The sequence below is a fragment of the Amphiprion ocellaris genome, chromosome 12 (genome assembly GCF_022539595.1).
Source record: "Amphiprion ocellaris isolate individual 3 ecotype Okinawa chromosome 12, ASM2253959v1, whole genome shotgun sequence".
Lineage (NCBI taxonomy): Eukaryota > Metazoa > Chordata > Actinopteri > Pomacentridae > Amphiprion > Amphiprion ocellaris.
This window is the reverse complement of record NC_072777.1, coordinates 27,094,820-27,103,233: the sequence shown is the minus strand read 5'-3', so window position 1 is coordinate 27,103,233 and position 8,414 is coordinate 27,094,820. Positions and strand designations below refer to the sequence as shown.

Here is an 8,414-nt window from a genome sequence, read left to right as displayed (position 1 = left end):
CTGTGGCTAAAGAACCTCATTTACCAAGACAACTATCCAGTACAAAGCCCTAAAACACACCAAGAAACACATTAAAGCCTGTTTTACTGCTGGAAGCTGCAAGCCAATGCCTAAAGAACAGACTAAAGCAACGGGGCCAAACCAGGTTCAGTGGTGAAGGGAAGCAGAGGAAATGTTTGCAGCCAAATAAAGCAGGAAGACAGTGAGCTGCTCAGGTGTTCCTGATAACACCAAGCAGCCACCTGGACAGCCAATAGGAACACAGCTTACTGGAAGTCCAGAGGGCTGGGTTAGTGAAGGAAATTTAGTTTAAAGTTGAAGCAGAAAGTTAACAAAGAAAGTTGAAAACCACCTTCTGATACCTGAAATCTCTGAGTTTTCACACAAAGAACACCTGAACATGTCAAACTGGTTCCATAGTAGAACCATCATTGTAAAAACGTCATAGTATGGTGTGTTGCTCAAAACCATTACAACTTGGCTGTCTTGGGTCGCCGAGGAGCAACACAAAAACAGGACAAACGCTGGTTTCCAGGGGGTTAGGAGACTATTTATTTGAAAGAGTAAGTTTACAACAACACATGTGAGCAGAAAAATCACAAAGTCTGTCTTTAGTTCAGCTGAAAATATTAGGTTTTGTCTTTTTTATTGACCAAACTTTTTAGGAAGTAGATGAAGAATAATTAAAGCTCTCATGTAGAAGTCCAACTTATTTTGGATCCTTATGGAGAGTTTAATCTTAGAGTTTGTAAAGCTGTTGAGTTTTTAGAATCACATGGATTGTTTTGACATTTAATAACCGAGTCCTGAAATAAAATTACAGTTGTGGATTTCTGTCATTTAGTCTGGACTAAACAAATAACAGCAGCATAAATCTCAAACATCATTATGAGGAGTCTGGATTGAGGTTTCTCACTTGATAATGATCAAAACATGAAATTTAGGTTGGTTTAAAGGAATATTCCACCTTAAATCTTTGAATGTTGACCTAAAAGGTTGGTTTCAGGAAGTATTCCACCTACAAGGTCCTCACACATCCACATTAAAGGAACATTCCACCAAAAATCCTCGGACATGCACCTAAAATGTTGGTTTAACCGAGTATTCCATCCAAAATCCTCAAAGAGTGGTTTAGAAAAAATCCTTCAATGTACACCAAAAAGTTAGTATGGAGGAATATTCCACCGGAAATGTAGACCTGAGAAGTTGGTTTGGAAGAATATACCATCCTCAACATCTTTACATGTAGACTAAAAGATGGTTTGGAAGAAAATTCCACCTAAAATCCTCCAATGTGGACCTAAAAGGTGAGTTTAATGGTATATTCCACCCAACATCCTTGAACATAAACTTAAAAGTTCATTCAAAGGAATATTCCACCTAAAATCCTTCAATGTAAACCAAAAATCTTGGTGTAAAGGAGTATTCCACCTTAAATGTAGACCTAAAGGATGGTTTGGAGTAATATTCTACTCTAAAATCTTCCAATGTAGACCTAAAAGGTTGATCTGATGGTATATTCTACCCAACATCCTGGAACATTTACCTAAAAGGTTGGTTTAATGGTATATTCCCAGAAGAACCCTTGAACATTGGGCTTAATGGCATATTCCACCCAAAATACTTGTACATATACCAAGAAGTCAGTGTAAAGGAAATGTAGACCTAAAAGGATTGTTTAAAGGAATATTTAAACGATTATTTTCATTATTTAATAATCTGTTATCAGTCAGAACCCTGGCAAACTTATTTTCATCAGTTTTTTTAGTGGAAGTCACAAATAAAGGAGCTCTTGGTTTTTCCCAGCGTTACTGAGTCCAAAGCTGCTGTTTCAACACAGATACGTTCACATGCATCCACAAACCTCTCAGCACTCAAACACCCACAGACAGGAGGCCGGCTGGACTGAGACTCGGCGGCGTCCTCAGACCCACGAGTCGGGGAGTCGCTGAACTTGTTGGTCCGGTTTGAAGGCCTCCATGTGGTCCAGTAGAAGTCCACGTAGTCGGTGTTGGCTTTGAACCGCAGCGACTGGCCACCATCAGGTGGACCGGCTCGTCCTCGTAGGACTCCTCCTGAAGCCTTGAGGGAACCACAGGAACATTCAGTAGCTGTTGGAGTTCTTCCTGTCAGGCTCGTGGTAGAACGGCTCTGAAGAATCTTGTACTTGTCTTATCTGGAACAATCTAACAGCCTAAACTGTTAACAGCGGTGTAAAGAAGCAAACACAGGCATAGATTAGGACTCAAACTAGATTTATTTTAGAAAACAAATCAACTTAGAGGCATTTGTTCACACGTGGCTGAATAGGAGGCCGTCCAATCAGATTTGAGGTCTTCACTCTGTAGGTTGTTTGTTCGGTGAGACTCTTGGACCTCCATCAGCTGACGTGGATGTTTGATGGTCTTCCTCTCTAGTGCCAGATGATTCATCCATGAATTCAGCAGCTACAGACTGAAATGAAGCTCATGCTGCCGTTATTGAATTCCTGTTCCAGATCAAATGTTCAGATCTCACCTTGAATGCAGCCGTCTGCTGTCTGATAGTTTTTCTCATTGCAGTCTTCAATAAAGTCTTTTTCTTCATGTCAGGATGTGGTGAGACTCTTTCTCAGTCTCTGCAGACGTCCCTCATTGTGCATCTCCAGAGAAGAAACAGAAAAACTGGTCACTGCTTCAGCATCACAAACACTCTCCAGCATTGAGAGTGTATTAGGAATTCATTCATTGTGTTGTGAACTTTGAAGGAGCAGAAACTTTACACCTCCCCAAGATATGAGCTCCAATTCTGGATGTTTTAGGAAATGAAGTTCATCAAATGAACACTGTTTCTGTAGGAATAAATAAAAATAAAATCTGTTCATTTCCACATTATGCACATTTATTTATTCTTAATATCTCAGACTGAATAGTAGCTGGCAGTAAAAACAAACTCATCTGCTGGACTGCATTTCCCAAAATGGAAACATGGACAAAATTTAACACTCATGTATCCATGGCAACGCTAAAGTTTCTGCTTCTTACCAAAGTTCACAACACAAGTAAAGATTTTAATATAAAACTTCAGGGATGACTGCTGACCATAAGTATTCTGATCAATACTTCATGATCAATATCAGGACAGATGTTACAACTCCAGCTGTTACATTAGACTGCAGTTATTCACAGAGAAATTAAAACCTCACAGTCCTCATAAAAACTAGATGGGACTTTTATTAAATAAAGTGTTGGTGAATAAACAGTGTAAAAAGTGCAAAGCAGCTCCATTAAATCAGGAGATGTGAGACTTCCACAGCATGGATCACCATCTGCTGTGTTGATTCATAGCTGAATGTCAGAATGAACTGAGATAGAAAAGCTGCTTTGAGCTGCAACATTACGGTCTGACAATCCAACACCATCACAGTTTTCATCTGGTTGTTTTGCTCCAACATGCTGTGAAGTTCAGTTTTTACCTGAATCAATACAGAGATTCTATTTCCAACCAAGACTGGAATAAAAATTAAAATGTTATGAGGTTATTAATACATCTAGATCCTTTCAGATGGAAGGATTTACTTCTAAGTTCTAATTCAAGTTTCAGTTGGAGCACATTGCATTCACAAAGAAAAACAGCGATACCTTCATAGCAACATTTAATAAACCTAAAGCTTCCCTGTTGGCTCATTGGTGGAGTTTGTTACTGAGCATCTGAACCTTAAATCCAGTGAGACGACCATCTTCAGTCGAGGCCAGTCAGAGAACTTCAAGACCTTCCATCAGCTGGACCAGATGTGGCATCATCTCCCTCTGAACATCTGGATGACAGGAGAAAAGACAGAAATCAAACACAGAAATACAATTTATTCACTTTCATCATTTTATAAAAGTAGCATGAACTTTATTAAAACTTGACAACATCAGTAATGAAAGTAAATGTTTTTATCTCGTGTTGAAGCTAAATTTAAAGTCAATTTTAATGACAGTTTATCCTGAGAGGAGTGAGAATGGAGCTTTTCTTTCCTTTTTAGAATATTCCCTCAAAATATTCTGTTTATTATTGGCTTTAGAAGCATTTTTCTTTACTTATTTATTTTTAGATACCTCAGACTGATACACTTTGCTGGTTTGCAGATAATTTCATGTACAATGAATATAAAGATCTTCTATTGTAACATATTTTGATAAAACAAGAACTGCAAACCTTCTCAACCATCTCTCAGTCTGCAAAATTCCGACTGTGACAAAAAATTCTGATGTTGTTATTACAATCTGTACTGAACCAGCCCTGGAATTAATAAAAATCTGTATATGGATATGATTTTCTCTGATTGCACCACTAAAACTGCATACAATAAAGTAAATCTCTTCTGCACTGCACACATACTACACTTTTGTATAACTCTGGATGTCAGAGTAAAGGCAGACAGATCCACCAATCAGCCACAACATTCTGACCACTGACAGCTGCAGAGAACAACATCCATCATCTTGTTCTAATGCAACGTTCTGCTAGGAAACCTTGACGTTCATGTGGATGTTTGACATGTACCACCACCTAAACACTGCAGGACAAACAACCCCCTAGTCTCCATGGCAACAGCAGTCCTTGATGCCAGCTGCCTCCCTCAGCAGGACAAATTAAACTGTTCAGGAGTGGTCCGAGTAACACGACAGAGCTAAGCTGTTCACCTGGGTTCCACACTCCCCACATCCAGATCTGATGGAGCATCTGTGGGATGGTCCAGGATCAGCCTGGTCTAGGTAGGACCCACCCTGCAACCCACAGGATCCACAGAATCCACAGGACATCCCCAGAGGTTCTGATGAACCACTGGGTCAGAGGAGTTTTAGCAGCATAAAGGGACCAACACAGTATTAGTCAGGTGGTCAGAATGTTATACTGTTATATTGTCATGCTGATTATGTGATCAGTAAATGTTACCATCAATTACAACGTCCACATTGATCAGGAAAAAAAAAACAACTATCAGTTCCTTCAGAAACTGTGGGGTTAACCTAAAAACACGGACCTCAACAGCAGTTTGTTTCAAAGCAGAACACCAGCCGGTTTTCAATAAAGAAGCTTTAAGAGCAACAATTAAATGACAGTTTTGTTCTCATTAAGTTCACAGAGTCAGAGTCAGCCAAAATAATGTACACACATCAAGAAAAGAAAAACTTTTATAAATATTTCATTTGTATAAGTACTTCTATACATATAGATTCCTCTTTCTAAGTTTGATCAAATCAAATCATCCTGTTGTACAATGTTTTCCCAACAGATGGCGCTACCCTCATGAATGGAGCATCAACAACAACAACAACATCTACAACACAACAGAAATGTCTGGAAGCCAGTGGCCACCACTTTGAGCACCTCTTGTAATTGTAGAGGCCAAAGATAACTTTTATTAATCTCATGATGTCTGAATAAATTTAGTATTGAAATATTTATGCAAGTTTTTCTTTTCCTGATGTGTGTAAACATTTTTTTGGCTGATTCTGTATAATAGGTTTCTGACAGGTCACCAGGCAACATCTTTTTATAATAATGACAAACATACCTGCATTCTACAGGAGTGATTTTCCTCATGTGCAGGTAAAGATGTGTGAGGAGCTTAGAGATGACAGGAGCAGGAGTCATCCTCACTAATTCAGCTTCCACCTAGAAACAGAAAGACAAACAAATACACTGATATACTCTAAAACGTTCAACCTCACAGCCTCAAAATATCTGTTTAGGAAGTGTTGTGTTTCTAAATTGTGCTGAAAGCATTGACAGACATTCTCTTACAAGGTTGTGTAAAAAGCAGCCTGTCCTCTGAGCTACTGAGAAATCTTCCTGAACAAAGTTTATACGTGTAAATCAGCTCAACAAAAACTAAAGCCTCGGTCAGAGATAACAGGTATCACAAGTGATAAACAACTTTCTTTGTTAACTCAGACTTTCTGCTTCAATCTCACATAAAAAGGGGGGTTTAACTCATCAGGTGACTGAAAATGAACGGCTTGTGCAGTTCTAGATCCAAAAGTTGGATGTTTCAACTCATGTTTTACTACAAATACATACAGTAATAAATAAATACAATGGCTGGTTGGTAGTTTATTCACTATTAATGTCATTTTATATACTGGATTGAACTTGAGCAGTGGAAGAGAGAAGGAATTTAATGAAATTATGGAGATTCAGAGAGGTAATGTTGCGCAATGTTAAGTTAAGCGAGGTTTAATTCAAACCAGCTGTATGTTAAACTTCAGTGCAGCTGAACGGGTTTCAGTTCACCTTAAAGTAAAATTACTTTTTTAAAAGCTAAATTACACAGCAGAGAAATACAGGTTGAGAAGTTCATTCTAATCATGAGGACAGCTGATGCATCAACTAACACAGGTATTCAGCGGTAAGTTAGCCACCTGTGTTAATTAGCCCGCTAGCTAACTTAGCCGCTAGCTAACTTAGCCGCTTAGCTAGCTAACGCGTCCGGACCAACTGCTCAAACACGACAAAACACAACGCTTCACAAGTCGCTGACTTAACGTACAACAAAACAACGCTACAGGTTAGAAGTATTTATCTTCTTACCGTATTTTACTCCAAAAACAAGATCAACAGCAGCCACAGATGCTACCAGACGTGCCTACCATAGAGACATAGCAGACTAGATACGCTAGCTCGCTGTCTTCTATGTTATCTATGGTCTGACCAATCACTGCTCTCTGGCTCCGCCCTCTGAGAATCTTGTTGTCGTTTGGCTCCACACTTGCTGATGACCACTTCCGGTCTCAAAATAAAAAACTTGATCTTTTTTCGTTTCTGTCTCTTACCGAATTTATTTTTTTGTTATTCTAAATATAAAATGAAAATCAAAACATTTTTAAAATTTCGTATATCCCTTTTTGATCATGAAAAGGAAAAACGCCTTGTATTTCAATTTTAATTTTTGTATTTTAAAACGAAAATCAAATAACCACTGGTTTTTTGTTTTTCAATACCCGTTTCAGAACGGAAAATCCAATTACCAGATAAATACACGGACCTTGAATATGTGCATGTTCACTTAGTTGCTGAGAGTTGAACACATTGATGCCACTCTCATGTTTGTCCATTTAGCAAAGAATTGATTAGCTAATCTTTGTAGAACAGACCAAAATAAGGGAACACTGCAAGCTTATCTCTGTCCAAAGATCTGCCAACGATGAGTACAGTTTTGTTTGAACACTGTGGGGTCTGAGGAACCTTGTCTAGTAATCTTTTTTGCAGTGGACGCTGAATTTCTTGCATTCTGGTGATTTCTTTTATGCACCAACGTGTAGCTTCTTTAATCTGTATTGTTGCATTTATGGGAGTGCAACTTCTTTCAGTGTTTTATTGGTGACGTATACACTGTGTCTCTATGCTTATGCCACCAACCACTGTTCCCTCTAAGCTGCGCGTGTGCGCAATTGCGCACTGCTGACACGGTCTCCGTGCACAGAAAATCTGCGCTGCGCACAAAAAAAAAATCCAACCTAAATTGTAAATAAAATAAACGTAACAATTCATTCTGTGCTATTTTTCAATGTGAGTCAGTGAGTGACCGGTGACTGGCTGCTGCAGCCAATGATGCGATTCACATACGTATTTACCATAGACTGTATATAATGGTATTTACGCAGCTAATCAACGTCAGGCGTCCTTATGTGCAGCCACCGTTGTTCTCATAGATATGAATGAATAGATAGGACACGCCCCTTTGAGCTGTGTGCTACGGCGAGGCTAAGCTAGTGGGGGAAAAGTTTCAGTGCATTCTGTTGATGTAGACGGCGTGAAAACGGAAACAAGTATGCTGTTTGCCTGTGGAGTTGCAAGTCGCTGGTTCAAGACCAGACCCTTCTCAAATTTGTATCAAAATCCTGACAAAAACAAAGAAAGAAAAGTGCCACTGGTGGGTCTTGAACCTGCAACCTTCCATTTGGTAGTCTCTCTTCTAATTCCCTGAGTTACTCAGATACCAAATCTTCTTTTTTTGTGCATTTATCATCTATTTTTTGTCGTTTTCGAGTTTTTTTTTTTTTTTTTTTACTTGAGTTTCGACTCGACCGTTTTTCTCAGGAGGTTGGACTTCAGCGTTTGTGCTGGAGGGTTGAACCCTCAGTTCCAAGACTTTCCAAAGCCTCCAGACCTCCCGAGTCCTCAGGACCTGAGCTTTCACACAGTCTGAGGGCTGAAATTTTCTAAGTCCCACAGTAGTTCTCTGTTAGATTTAACTTTCAGACAGTCCGAGGACTGATATCTTCTAAGTTCCTCAGCAGTTCTCAGTTTGAACCTTTAGACAGTCTGAGGACTGAAAACCTAAAAGTTCTTGAGTAGTTCTCTGTTAGTTTGAACCTTCAGACAGTCTAAGGACTGAAATTTTAAAAGTTTCTCAGTACTTCTCTGTTAGTTTGAACTTTCTG

At 39.1% G+C, this 8,414-nt stretch overlaps 1 long non-coding RNA gene across 5 annotated transcripts; it reads right to left on the bottom strand.

Annotated features, from left to right (window-relative positions):
• Positions 1-2,238: 2,238 nt before the first annotated feature.
• LOC129350126 (uncharacterized) lies at positions 2,239-6,689 on the bottom strand. 5 transcript variants are annotated; one of them, XR_008603384.1, is made up of 4 exons: positions 6,562-6,689; positions 5,546-5,646; positions 3,696-4,812; positions 2,239-2,641 (listed from the first exon to the last, which is right to left on the bottom strand). It is a non-coding gene; the product is annotated as an uncharacterized LOC129350126 (long non-coding RNA). The 5 variants fall into 5 exon arrangements; XR_008603383.1 differs by having other exon boundaries at positions 2,239-3,796; positions 4,671-4,812; XR_008603385.1 differs by having other exon boundaries at positions 3,696-3,796.
• Positions 6,690-8,414: the final 1,725 nt, after the last annotated feature.